This window comes from Anastrepha obliqua, chromosome 3 (assembly GCF_027943255.1).
Source record: "Anastrepha obliqua isolate idAnaObli1 chromosome 3, idAnaObli1_1.0, whole genome shotgun sequence".
NCBI lineage: Eukaryota > Metazoa > Arthropoda > Insecta > Diptera > Tephritidae > Anastrepha > Anastrepha obliqua.
In genome coordinates this window covers 5,174,982-5,187,601 of record NC_072894.1, presented here as the reverse complement: position 1 = coordinate 5,187,601, position 12,620 = coordinate 5,174,982, and the positions used below count along the sequence as shown (strand labels likewise).

Sequence of the window (12,620 nt, the reverse complement as noted above, 5' to 3'; positions counted from 1 at the left end):
CGGCATACAAGAGAAAATTTGCGTAATTAAAACAACTAGAAATGTCATTAACAAAAAGTATAAAAAGTAGGGGACCCAGTATCCTTCCCTGAGGTACACCAGAGGACGCAATAAAAGAGTCTTTTTTTAAATTTTTTTTTTTTAACGATGATATACAATATTCAGAGAACACAGCAAGATTTGAAACAGTAGATCTACCTTTCATGAAGCCGTGTTGGTCTGCTAAAATACTCGTATAACGATTAACTGCGAAATAAATTTTTTCTTTCACTATTAATTCAAATAATTTTGAAACCGTGGATAATTTGGCAATCTATATATATAAAAAGAAGTTACATTTCCTTGGTAATCTTATAACTCAAGAACCGCCGAACCGATTGGCACAAAAATTTTAGAGTTCTTTTCTATCTTTGAGGAGGTGGTTTGTGTGAAGTTTGATTGAAATCGGTGCAGCCGTTCCTGAGTTATGACATTTTATGTGAGTAATGGTTTCCTCTCATACGAAATGCCTGTATGGGAAAAACAACAACAAATACACAGCCGCTTATGAGCGTTTCTGTTGTACTGTTGTGATTGTATGTGTATTATGTTAATATTAATTTTGGACGAAAATATAATAAAAACTGGAGCATTCAAGGAACTGGAAAAACATTTTTAACTTTATTTATTTTAGCATAATTTATTTAGCGTAAAAAATTGAAATGGAAATTAAAGAATCAAAGTTTAATTACAAGTTTTTATCGGCTCTTTCACCTTACCTGTATATAGGTGACCACCACAATCAACGTTTAAAAAAGTACAGAAAAGGCTATTGTGACATCTTTAGAAAGTATGGTGAATGAAAAAAATCAACTAATTAAACTGTTTAAACATTTTACGAGTTCTATAAAGAAAACTTAATATGAAAAATTTCTTGCGATATAAAAAAAACATTTTATGTATGATGGTGCGAAGCCCACTGGGAAATGCTAGTTGGTCTATAATTAGCAATATTGTTTTTATTCCCACTTTTGAATACTGGATTAATGGTTGTTACTTTCCAGGCATCTATGAACTCTCCTCGTTCAAGGGATTTGTTAAACATTAACGAAAGTGGATAGGCGATTGCAGAGCAGGTTTTTAAGAAGATAGCCCACCTACATCAGATTTTGTTGATGTTTTGAGTTGCCGAAATCCATCTTCAACATCAGAAAACGTAAAAGTTAACGATCCAATATTTATTGAGGAATTCATCTTCGAGTGAAACTCATGAATTATGTAAGTATTTGGCTAATGGAATGCCTACAAAATGATATTAAAATAAATTATTTTAAACTATTTGAATTGTCGTTGTTTTTGTTGTTGTAGCACCATAAACATTCCATACACAGGAATAGGGAGTGCTGCTGGAGTGATAGTCTTTGACCGTATATAAATCCATGCCATTCTGGTAATGGATAGATACGTAGAACCGACTGTCGAGAGAACGTTTCAATCACCGTAAATCGCTTTGATTCTTTGGAAAAATTGTTTTTCATAGTGTTGGAGAAATGACCCCCGAAGAGAAACAAATGCGCCTAATTTATTTACTAGAGGATTAATATTTGCGTATACACAAATGCATTCAGCAAAACTACATATACGTACATATGTACTTATATACATACATACATTCTAAAGTAAAATTCAACTACGCGGAATGCAATTAATGCAGTAAGTCTCCTTCTTCTGTTCGTTTACTTACGACTCTTCGCAATCGGAGTTATGTTACTATTATAATAAAAATAAAGAAGCCGCGCTAGACATAGAAGCCGCTCTTGCCATCTAGACATATATACCTTACAAGTCGATTATTTTATATAGGGTTTTTCAACTTTTGAACTTTTTTGAATAAAACACAAACGGTTTGACTTTTTTAACTCATTTTTTTTATTATCGAGTTTGAACATATACATTTAAGTATGAAATTCGATTTCTTTTGCATGACCACCGCGTGCACGTTTTACGAAGTCCAATCGTTGAACCCAATTTTCGACCACTCTTTTGCATAAATCGGCCGAAATTCCAGCAATTTCGCGTTCAATATTGGCTCTGAGCTCATAAATCGTCGCCGGCTTGTTACTGTAGACCAATGACTTCACATAACCGCAAAACGGGACGGCTTGTTAAATGGACCGTAAAATGGCCGTAATGCTCTTAAAGTAGCAGCAACAGAACGATTATTTTCATAAAAAATTTGCACGATTTGCAATCGTTGCTCGCGTGTGTGGCGTTCCATGATGAAATGTATACTAATGAAGTTTACAAATGACAAGCGAAAAATAAAAAATATTGCGTCGTTCGCCCTCCCTATCGGAAAAAAGTTGAAGCGCACCTATTGAATAGCCCTATACACATCCTAAATGACTGGGTAATTTTATATTTTTGTGCCACTGTAAAGTGGCAAGCAAAGTTGCAAACCTTTTCATGTTAGGTTTGAAACCTCATCTTTTGACATTTTTCTCAATGAATTTTTGACATTTTGAAAGTTTTGGAAAGAAGGAACTGAAAAAGATTTACTTCATTGATGATTGGCAACGAAAGAGGAACGAAAAAAAGTTGATTGGCAATTGTTTTTGTTCATTAATAAATTCGTTTGAATATAAAAAAGTAGAATAATTTTTAGATCAAGCAGTGAAACATTTAATAAAAGTGGGTGAAGAGAAATTGTGCGGAAATTTTGGGAAAAACTGTTTACAAAGGTAAATGAAAACTATAAAGTCATATTAGAAATCTAATTGATCGATGGAAGAAAAATGGCCAACGCAGCCAGTGTATAAAAAAATCATGGGTTCGCGTTAAGCTTTCGTTCAACGACTTAAGCTAATGATTGTGGCTGTGGCTGTGACTGTGATTCTTGATTATTTATTCTTACGTAAACTGATGCTACAAATATTGTACAAATTGTAAGAATTGTAAGGAAGGACAAATTATGAAAACTATTTCGTTTGAAAATGGGAAACATTAGTTTTATGTATAAGCTGGTGTAAGTCAGCAGCTGTTCTAATTTCTGCTTATGTTTAGTCAGTTGTAATAGTACCGCTGTGGTACAGTAAAGTTAATTGATTTATCAATACAGTGCTACATAGTCACAAATTAAATGATAAAAATAGAAATATCCTTGTGTGGGGTAATTGTGAATGAATCATTGCGCTCCATGTTTTGTAGTTTTTTTTATTGACTTTTCCTTATTCTATGCAATGAAATCGGTATTGGGAAAAAGGACTATCTATCCGGTTCCGTTAAGAAGGTTCCCATTGATGCTATGTATGTTTACTCACTTACATTTGTATATACTTATGTATGCACGCATTCAAATACAGAGTATTTAGAAAAAAAAAAAACAAAAATGTAGCTCTTTTCAATAACTAATAAATTAGTGTTACTGATGTATGTATGTGTTTGTATGAAGCTGTGGCGCAAATATACAAGCATTCGCAAATGTTGCGAATGCCCACTAATTAAATATACATGTGTATGTATTAAAGTAAACAATTTAGACATTTTCTTATCTTCACGTTTAAAATTTATGATCGTTTATGAATACATGTATGTACATACATACACACAAGCAAAAAAGGGAAAAGAGCGAACATAGCGCATTTATGTATTGAAATATAAATATTGAAAATAAATTAAACAAAAAACGCTAAGGTGTTACGTTCTGGCACAAATTGGGTTAAAAGTTTTTTGATTGATGTGTTTTTAAATGCCCACCAATAATAATTAGTTTTAATATGAAGGCGTAAGTAGATATGTATTTCCAGAGATGTACTTCATATATATACATATATAGGGATTTCTATTGGAAGTTATAATACCCAATTTTTTTTTATACAACCGTATATATACATATTAGAGCGGGTCGATTTAAAAATCGCTCTTTGATCTGTGAAAATCGCATTCTAGGGATCAAAATAAGAAACTTTGCCGAAGGAACCATACCTCTAAATCGAATTCTGATGTCCCCAAATTTGGGTCGAACGAAAAATCCCACTTTGACCCATTTAGAGTGCTCCAATCGAGTCCAAATGTATGACCGACCCCCACTAACTTTAGACGGCCGATCCACCCATGCCAGTGGCACACCCCCTGGAACTCCCCTGAGGGGTTCCCCATACAATCATTTCAAAATATCACCATTTTTGGTCTTTACATGAGAAAAGAAACTAAAAAGTTCGACCCAAATTGGGGGACATCAGAATTCGTTTTAGAGGTATGGTTCCTTCGGCAAAGTTTTTTATTTTGATCCCTGGAATATGATTTTCACAGAGCAATGGGCGATTTTTTTGCCTCCCCACAAATCGACCCGGCCTAATACATATGTATATATAATATGTATAATATTTCATAAAATGTTGGTTTAAATTTTAAAATTTAAATTTGAAAAAAAAAAAACATACGCGATATGTTCTAATGTAATAAAACAGCACTATTTTATATGTTAAGCAGTGAATTATAGAAAGAATATCGTTCCTTTTTAATCGACTATTCCACATGAAAATTAGCAGAACATTTGGTATGCTCCAGAAGAAGAGCTACTATTTTTTAGTTTTTTGATAATAATTGAGGTTAAACTGTTATATTATCCAGTTTTCACATGGGAATGAGCCAATTTAACCTTTAGGTTTGCTGTTGGACTCGGAACATATTAATCTGTTAACCGGGAAGTTGCCTTTTTAAGTACGCAGCATACAACGGACGCAAACTCTTACACTAGGACGTGTCACGCCCGGAGTAATTTGACTTCATATTATAATTTTTTATTTAGGCTGTGAGATATACGTTTTCGTTTATTTATATATACATATGTATGTATGTATGTATAATGTCCCCACCAGTCCCAGGGCACAACATACATACATATATGTATGTATGTATTTCGAGGACGTTTTCTGTTTACGTTGGACGTATTTATACGTCCCCCACGGTTAACAGGTTAACTAACCTGTTTTGTTATTTTCATCTCTTGTATCTTTTTTTCTTCGAAATTTATCTAAGCACCAAACAACGGATGTAAATGCATGGGTATATGTATGGTTGGTTGGCTGGTTGGTGTAGGTGTTGTCTGAGCGACACTGTCCAGACCCAATTAGCATAAAAGATGCCATTTTGATGCACCACTTGTAGAATCACTGTTTTTTTTTTATTAGTCTTGATTTGAATATAAATCTGTCTATGCCATCAATTTGTTTTCTGCAATTTCTTTCAAGTTGGCCATAGAGAATACCCCAGCGTTCTATGTCCTAGAGCACCCAGACTTGGGTACTCACATATGTAGATAGTGAAGAACTGTTTCTCTAGATTCTTCTTGATTGCAGCTTCTACATTTATTGTTGATTGGCCACCCCATCTTCCTGGCATGGTCTTCAGAAGCCAGTGACCAGTTATTGTTGACGTAATTTTGAAAATGTCTGCCCATGGCTTTCTTAATAACTCGCCAGTTCTTGATTTATTGAAATTGGGCCACGTTTGTTTAGCTATTTTGCAGGTATCCGTGTAAATCCACCTGTCAATGGCCTCTTTTTGGGATAGAGAGAAGTTCTGCCTTCTGCGCACTTCTTGGGGACAACCTATTTCAACTGCTTCTGATTCGTTATAAGATGCCCCCTGTCTTGCCAATTCATCTGGTTTCTCATTTCCTTCTATGCTCCTATGGCCAGGTACCCAGATGAGAGTGATGCCTATCATGTGTGATAAAGCATTAAGTTCTTCTTTGCATTTTCTGACGATTTTTTAATTGGTTATAGATGACTTTAAAGCTAAAATGGCTGCTTGACTATCCGAAAAAATACCTACATCCCATAGATGTTGCGGATGGTTTTTAATCATTCTGCAAGCTTCTCTCTTATCCCGAAAACTTCTGCTTGAAAAATACTATTCCAGTTGTATGTATAATGTTTAGTCCATCTGAATTTAAGCAATTTTTACTTACTTAAAAATTACCGTTATGTGGGAGGTAAATTTTCAAATTAACCTTATCCTGTAACAAGAACAATATCCTTGCCGAGCTTTGCAAAAACATCTAAATTTTTTCTCGAGTTATAGCTGCTAAGATGCGCCAGACGCACGGACAGACATTGTGTGGATAAAATTATAATACCCTTGGACACAAGTGCGCGCCCATACTATGTACATACTATACATATGTATGTATGCCACTATGCGGCTACTAGCAATGCGCAAATGTGGAAAGGAGCGCGTTTGTGTAAAGCTGCATGTCATGGATGCGCAGAACAGCTGCACGTACGCATATGTACTTTTATATAATATATACATACCTCATAGTTATATATACATATATGTATATACATAGGTATATTCACTAATTTTGCAATGTTTTTCCTTAAGGGTTGAAATGCCGTGAAATATATCATTTTAATAATACCAGTTTTCCAAAAATAATTTAAATATTCCAGATGTAACTTAAATATCACGCAACAGTTTATAACTGCGTGTGTCAATTACGGGGTGAACCAGGCATATTGTATGCAAACATACAACATTTTCTGACGGGTAGGAAGCACTTTCGTCTCTTTACGGCACAAATAAGTATAACGTCTCAAGGTCACAGGTAAATTAGAAGGATAATTGCTGACCCATTTACATTTTCATGAACTCATAAAATTTATTGAACGCAAAAATAGAGCTTATAATGGGAACCTTGAGCAATAATTTATAGCAAATAGAACTGGTAATTTGTATGTTTGTATGAGTAACCGGATATTGGCACCTGCTTAATATTTTAGACTACGGGGAGAATTTCTTAAAACAGAAACGCCAATTGGCATGTGTTTAAATTACAATTCTATACATGGCTTATGTATGTACATATGTACATACATATATACAAGTGCAATAAAAACCGCTATTTAATAGGGCTTTCACAAAGAGTCCGTAGCGCCAACGAATTTGATTGACGGGACGTGCAAAACGTGCTGTGGTGCCAAAGCACTGTCGCATATAAACAAAAAACAGATGTATCTGCGTGAAGGCAAATATTATATTATTGTATTTCGTTGGGTATAAACAGGTTTTTGTTGGTTGTGAAATATACATACATATTATAAAATTAATGCTTATTGAAGCGAATAGGGTTTTATTAGAATTTATAATAGTCGTAGACGGTGGGTGCGACCATAACTTCGAGATAGGAACGGACAATCATTTTTCAAGACAAATACAATAGGTCAAGCCTGGCCTTTTCTTTATCTTTTCAAGCTTTTATTGGAAGGATAAAGGTGTCTTTGAATTGACTCAATTCATTTAAATTCCATTTATTTGATTTAATTTAATGCAGTTTACTTGATATAATAAAAAAAACACCTTCCATAAAAATGTGCGCGTTACAAAGTTGTTCTTCTTTAAACAGTTGTCATTTTCGCAGCACTTGCCGTACGGCAAAAGTAGGTAGAAGTTACCAGTTTTTGTGTATTCCGCCATGGCGTACGGCAGGTATGTGGCGCCTTCGACTCAAATACACATAACTATTTGGCTCTCAGTCAAATTCGTTCCCGCAACGGTCCTATTGTGACGGGCCAATAAGTAGTCTTGAGGGTAAAGTATTACGAGTGTTCTTTGAGCAGCAGTACTCGTACCTTTAATAAATGATTAGCACGAGTACAAGTTCTCGCACTCAAAATATTTGCTTTAACTTTTCAGTGCATGTTGCTTTCAAGTATTGGTCGGCCGGTAGTTAGAATATCAAGTTGTCTACTTGAATGGAACACCTCAATACTTGTGCCACGTAATGGGAAAATCAATAGTAAATGTAAATGAACGCCCATTTTTATTACTTTTCATATTTTATGGCTATAAAATGCCATATTTATTGGTCATTGCTTTTATTTTTTCACGTTTTAACTTTAATATTCTTTTAAATTTATTCAATATGACTTTCATGAACGCTGGAGGGTTCTCTGAGTTTAGCCTCGACCTCCAATAAAGGCGATTAGATAATTTTAGATTTTGTTTGAATAAATAATTCGAGTTGGTATTTTTATCTGTAAGTAAAAATTTGTTTTTGTAATATCTATTTTTTTTTTTTAATTTTAGTCTTCTGCACATGTATGTATGTATGTATATATGTATGTATGTATGTATGTATGTATGTATGTATGTATGTATATGTATATATGTACATACATACATATGTGTATCTGTTTTTATCAATTGTTCACTCATAGGATTTACCGAAAGCTTACATACCTTATCGAATTTGTATTTCTTAACAACTGTTTTGCGGCTTTTACTAGGAAAGTGCCTGCTATTTACTTGTCGTTAAATAACCAGTTTTTGCACTTGTAGATATGTAGTTTGAAAAAAAAAAACCATTGTGAAAACAGCAAATTATTTGCTATTTCAGGTAATTCTTGTCTCAGATAATTGTTCAAATAACGGTTGTTTTCGTCTTACGTACTGTAAGTCCATACGTTTACAGATAAAAGATACCGAGTAGTAGGCATAAGAATGACTTTCTTACCGTCATAATGAACTCGAAAGCATTAACCTGTGAACGTTTGTATGTACATAGCGCATATGCATATTTGTTTACATATTCTACTCATGGGGATTTTTCTGCGTTACGAGTATAAGTGAGTTTTGTGAAGTTCCACAAAGGAACTTTTTGTTCCATATTTAAATCTACAATGCAGAATTATGCACGAGGGTATTACAATTTAGTAGGGTCACAAAATCGAAATTTTTTTTCTTCACTCATCTTATAGTAAATCATTTCAAGAATGTTGTGTCAAAATTTTAAGTGGATCGGAGCAGAACTCTCAAAGTTATAGCCTTTGTAGGCACTCTACCTCGAATGCGGAGCATCGATAATTTCTCAGAGTCATTTTTTCAAACGCGTTTTTCCCGAAACGACTTCTTAAAAGTCGGTGCCAATCACAACTCCGAAACTATTCAACCGATTCTTTTCAAATTTGGCACACGTTTTCTAAATCAAAAATACCTCCCCCCTACACTGTTTTTTTTTTATTTTTTGTTTTTTAAGGTTGTTTTTCACTTACAAATATGCCGAAATTTTTCGCCAAAAATGCTCGTTTTACGTTTTTTGCCACCAAAACCACAAAAATGAAAAAAAAAATTTTATTAATGTAGGGGGGAGCATTACGTCATACTTTAACTGAAAAATTCGACTTTTTTAGTTTCTGATGATTCTACGACGAATGCCGATTGGCACCGCAGAGCACCTCTCGAAAAACATATCTCCAAAAAAACTCTGTCATGGGCTTATTTGTCAATATTTTATTATTAATATTTTTTAAAAACTTATTGAAAAGATGTACAATAACATGCAACTGATTTTATTAAAGTATCTTAAGCCATATTTCTGTAAAAAATTCACAAAAAAAGTGTTTTTTTTTAGCGCTAAACCCTACCTCCCCCTTAACGGTTGTATGTAACATCACAAAGGAATCGGGATAGATATAGACAGAGTAATAGCCACTTGCCCACAATAACATGTAATGATGATTATTTTTACTGGAGGACCTAGTGAATTAGTTATTTTTGCGCCAATCTCTTCTTTTATTTCAGATTATCGAAAAAAAAAACCAAAATAAATAATAGTAATAATAAAATATTTAAAATTATACATATGTAATTCAAAAACCGCCGTAGCCGAATGGGTTGGTGCGTGACTACCGTTCGGAACTCAGAGAGTACGTAGGTTCGATTCTCGCTGAAACACCAAAATTAAGAAAAATATTTTTCTAATAGCGGTCGCCCCTCGGCAGGTGATGGCAAACCTCCGAGTGTATTTCTGCCATGAAAAAGCTCCTCATAAAAAAAATATCTGCCGTTCGGAGTCGGCTTGAAACTGTAGGTCCCTCCATTTGTGGAACAACATCAAGGCGCACACTACAAATACGAGGAGGGGCTCGGCCAAACACCCAAAAAGGGTGTACGCGCCAATTATATATATATAACTCAAAAATGGGAATTTATCACATTTCGAACTGGATAATGAAATAGCGCACTTTTATCGATTTGCAGGAAAAACAGAAATTAGTTATTTCAAATAGATTAAATTTGTTTATTTGTTTCTTACCTGTTTACAATAGTATTTTTTGAGTATCCATTATTTTTAAAACTGCTTCACACCTGCGAGGTAAACTTTCTTTAACTTTTGGCATCTCTCCAATGGAATCGAGTTCGTCACTTCCTACACTCCTTGCTATAGTTCATTGGCATTTATGCATTTTTTTGCCCACCCTTAGCCTAAATATCGTTCTATAGATTTGCAATAGGGTTAAGGTCGGAGATACATATCATATGTGCTCGCTAATCTAGAAATGCAACTTTACCTTTGGAATACCAATTTTTCATTACTTTTACTGCATTATTGCGTTCGTTAACATGCATGAATAACCGGTTTGGTGGCATGGGCCGGAGGAATATGGCCCCTTCTCATTTTTTACTGAGATAAGGAAATTTATCCATATGTTCATTTATATAACTCCATTCCAACAAAATAATCGCCATACTTTCAAGTTACCTCCTCCATGATTTACGGTCTTCGTTGTATATCAGGATTAAAGTCTTAGTCTTTGTTATGCTAATCATATTAATTTTAGTTTGGTCCGCAAAAAGTATTCGTTTCCAGAATTTAATATATTTGCTTCTATGCGCATTTGCGAAAAACAAACTCGCGTTTTTTCGACATTAACGGTTTTTTCTGCTGACACGCCCATACAATTTATTTTCATTAAGACGTCTTCGCACAAGTCTGCTTGATATTTTTAGGCAATATTCTTCTTTTATTTTCAGCGTTATCGCTAAAGAGGACTTAAAAAGGTAAGGCCTACTTTTCTTGACGGTGGCCTTGCCCTGCTGAATTGTAATTTTTCGCACTGGCGTGTTTCTCTTTTAAACATATTATTGTCTTTACTTTACGTCAAAAACTCGTTATTTCTGCAATTGTTGTTTGTTTTATATCTTTTTCGTAAAGGTCCCAAATAATGTTTTCCTGCAAGTGAGCGTGAGGTCCACTTCCCATTTTCGTGCCCAATAACAATTTAAAAGGAAACAATTATATTTATAATTATAAAAAACCACAGTTTACAAAAAAAAAATAGCTTTAATCATCCCAACTAATTATAGAAATAAATAAATAAATAAAAAACTTTGCTATTTCGGAGTCCAACGCAAAAATAAGCATGGAAACATGACAAAAAAAAATATTAAGAAATTTAACGGAACTTATTGTTCTATATTAGAGGGAAGTGTTTCACAGCATAACATTAGCCTTAAAATATGTACGAATATCAGTTAATCTTTTAAGAAACAACAATTCGTATAGAAGGCACTGTACGGGTGCGATTTCTCTGGCCATAACTGTAAACCATAAACATAAACCAAAAATGTCATAAACCTAAAAGCGATAAACGATGAGAGAAAATTTTTTAAAATTTACCGTGCGGACTTAGTAAAACTCACCCAAACTTGGTACATACATTCCTTCGCACTCAGTTAGATTCGACTTAAATATTATTAAAATCGGACAAAAACTTTGTATGCCCACTTTTTGTATGTGAAATCTAATTTCTGCTCTTCCATGTGATGTTACAAGCTAAAACTCTCATAGTGTCTATGAGTTTGATTCCAGAAATTAACAGTCGGCCCAAATTCAATTTTACTAAAATGTGCGCAAATATGATATATAAAGTTCGGTCTTGACAGAAATTACAACTTCATTACTTGCTTTTTCTTTAGAAATTCACGTTTTATAGATATAAGGTTCTTCTTCTTCTTAATTCGCGCAATAACCGCTTACGCGATTTTGGCCGAGTTTAACAAAGCGCGCCAGTCGTTTCTTTCTCGTGCTAACCGTCGCCAATTGGACACACCAAGTGAAGCCAAGTCCTTCTCCACCTGATCTTTCCAACGCAGAGGAGGCCTTCCTCTTCCTCTGCTACCACCAGCTGGTACCGCATCGAATACTTTCAGAGCCGGAGCGTTTGTATCCATTAGGACGACATCACCCAGCCAAGGTAACCGCTGGATCTTTATTCGCTGCGCTATATCTACATATGTCGTCGTAAAGCTCATACAGCTCATCGTTCCATCGTCTGCGACATTCGCCGTTGTCAACGTGCAAAGGTCCAAAAATCTTGCGCAGAATCGATATAAGGTTAGGTAGGTGAAATAGTTGAAGTGTCAGGCCCTCCCAAGCAGCGCTAAAACGCCGATTTGATACAATTATATAATATCTCCAACAGGAAGATATCTACAGCCAGCCAGAGCTGTTAATATAATGGAGAAGATTGATGGGATTTAGGTTGGCGCACTGCCCCAGGCTGTTCAAGAAAGGAGCACCCAGTGACCTTAATCGTGTAGCTGCCAAACCCGGACATATAGTCATGCTCAATAGTCTCTTCTCTGAAGCGCTCCCACAGCTTCTGCAATGGGGGTTAAATGGCGAGCTTTTTCGCGTGTGTGTCGATCGTCCAGTGGCCGGTAAACACAGCTACGAGTTTGGATATTGAATGGCGAGGAGTCCAAAAGACTTTCTGAGTCCTTCGTATATCGTATTGGGGCCCAAGAGTTTTAAAAATAGCACAAGAAGAAATGGAGCTCCGTCTTTTCTA

The 12,620-nt window shown here is 34.9% G+C and overlaps 2 protein-coding genes across 2 annotated transcripts in view; both read left to right on the top strand.

Moving 5' to 3' along the window:
- The first annotated feature begins 2,603 nt into the window (after nucleotides 1–2,603).
- LOC129240616 (NEDD4 family-interacting protein 1-like) overlaps nucleotides 2,604–12,620 on the top strand; it is a 23,834-nt gene continuing 13,817 nt past the window's right edge. The window contains exon 1 of the mRNA XM_054876528.1: nucleotides 2,604–2,720. The gene's annotated coding sequence lies outside the window, so the exon portion shown is untranslated. The remainder of the gene's footprint in view (nucleotides 2,721–12,620) is intronic.
- The window catches only part of LOC129240617 (protein spitz), a 20,592-nt gene continuing 10,583 nt past the window's right edge, over nucleotides 2,612–12,620 (top strand). Inside the window, exon 1 of the mRNA XM_054876534.1 lies at nucleotides 2,612–2,720. The gene's annotated coding sequence lies outside the window, so the exon portion shown is untranslated. The remainder of the gene's footprint in view (nucleotides 2,721–12,620) is intronic.